Source organism: Bactrocera oleae, unplaced genomic scaffold, assembly GCF_042242935.1.
Source record: "Bactrocera oleae isolate idBacOlea1 unplaced genomic scaffold, idBacOlea1 ctg00000009.1, whole genome shotgun sequence".
Classification (NCBI taxonomy): Eukaryota; Metazoa; Arthropoda; class Insecta; order Diptera; family Tephritidae; genus Bactrocera; species Bactrocera oleae.
Window position 1 is genome coordinate 352,501 of NW_027212752.1, and position 2,500 is coordinate 355,000.

Consider the following 2,500-nt stretch of genomic DNA (forward strand, 5'->3'; position numbering starts at 1 on the left):
ATTGTATAAAGTCTATGAAGTAATAAATTTTCATATAAGTAGTAAATATATAAAGTCTATGAAGTAATAAATTTTCATATAAGTATTAAATGTATAAAGTCTATGAAGTAATAAATTTTCATATAAGTATTAATTGTATAAAGTCTATGAAGTAATAAATTTTCATATAAGTACTAAATGTATAAAGTCTATGAAGTAATAAATTTTCATATAAGTAGTAAATATATAAAGTCTATGAAGTAATAAATTTTCATATAAGTATTAATTGTATAAAGTCTATGAAGTAATAAATTTTCATATAACTATTAATTGTATAAAGTCTATGAAGTAATAAATTTTCATATAAGTATTAATTGTATAAAGTCTATGAAGTAATAAATTTTCATATAAGTATTAAATGTATAAAGTCTATGAAGTAATAAATTTTCATATAAGTATTAATTGTATAAAGTCTATGAAGTAATAAATTTTCATATAAGTATTAATTGTATAAAGTCTATGAAGTAATAAATTTTCATATAAGTAGTAAATATATAAAGTCTATGAAGTAATAAATTTTCATATAAGTATTAAATGTATAAAGTCTATGAAGTAATAAATTTTCATATAAGTATTAATTGTATAAAGTCTATGAAGTAATAAATTTTCATATAAGTATTAATTGTATAAAGTCTATGAAGTAATAAATTTTCATATAAGTATTAATTGTATAAAGTCTATGAAGTAATAAATTTTCATATAAGTACTAAATGTATAAAGTCTATGAAGTAATAAATTTTCATATAAGTAGTAAATATATAAAGTCTATGAAGTAATAAATTTTCATATAAGTATTAATTGTATAAAGTCTATGAAGTAATAAATTTTCATATAAGTATTAATTGTATAAAGTCTATGAAGTAATAAATTTTCATATAAGTACTAAATGTATAAAGTCTATGAAGTAATAAATTTTCATATAAGTAGTAAATATATAAAGTCTATGAACTAATAAATTTTCATATAAGTATTAAATGTATAAAGTCTATGAAGTAAAATATAAAGTCTATGAAGTAATAAATTTTTATATAAGTATAAAAAATATAAAGTCTATGAAGTAATGAATTTTCATATAAGTATTAAATGTATAAAGTCTATGAAGTAATAAATTTTCATATAAGTATTAATTGTATAAAGTCTATGAAGTAATAAATTTTCATATAAGTATTAATTGTATAAAGTCTATGAAGTAATAAATTTTCATATAAGTATTAATTGTATAAAGTCTATGAAGTAATAAATTTTCATATAAGTATTAATTGTATAAAGTCTATGAAGTAATAAATTTTCATATAAGTATTAATTGTATAAAGTCTATGAAGTAATAAATTTTCATATAAGTATTAATTGTATAAAGTCTATGAAGTAATAAATTTTCATATAAGTATTAATTGTATAAAGTCTATGAAGTAATAAATTTTCATATAAGTATTAATTGTATAAAGTCTATGAAGTAATAAATTTTCATATAAGTATTAATTGTATAAAGTCTATGAAGTAATAAATTTTCATATAAGTATTAATTGTATAAAGTCTATGAAGTAATAAATTTTCATATAAGTATTAATTGTATAAAGTCTATGAAGTAATAAATTTTCATATAAGTATTAATTGTATAAAGTCTATGAAGTAATAAATTTTCATATAAGTATTAATTGTATAAAGTCTATGAAGTAATGAATTTTCATATAAGTATTAAATGTATAAAGTCTATGAAGTAATAAATTTTCATATAAGTATTAATTGTATAAAGTCTATGAAGTAATAAATTTTCATATAAGTATTAATTGTATAAAGTCTATGAAGTAATAAATTTTCATATAAGTATTAATTGTATAAAGTCTATGAAGTAATAAATTTTCATATAAGTATTAATTGTATAAAGTCTATGAAGTAATAAATTTTCATATAAGTAGTAAATATATAAAGTCTATGAAGTAATAAATTTTCATATGAGTATTAAATGTATAAAGTCTATGAAGTAAAATATAAAGTCTATGAAGTAATAAATTTTTATATAAGTATAAAAAATATAAAGTCTATGAAGTAATGAATTTTCATATAAGTATTAAATGTATAAAGTCTATGAAGTAATAAATTTTCATATAAGTATTAAATGTATAAAGTCTATGAAGTAATAAATTTTCATATAAGTATTAAATATGAAGTCATACAAGTTAAAAATTTAAAAAAAAAATCGATTGTAAAAATACTTTTGATGTTATTAGTTGTATTATGACCATGACGATATTTGAAAATGATATAAATTACCCACGTATATATGAGTTTTTAAATTTTAAATAGGTTAAAAGAATTTTTCCATATATTTTCGGGTTGGTAACGTCAACATGGGAGAGAACATTTATAACAAATTTGCACAAATCTGCTCAAATTGACATATACTGAAATAGTACTTATATGAAAATTTATTGCTTCATAGACTTTATACATTTAGTACTTA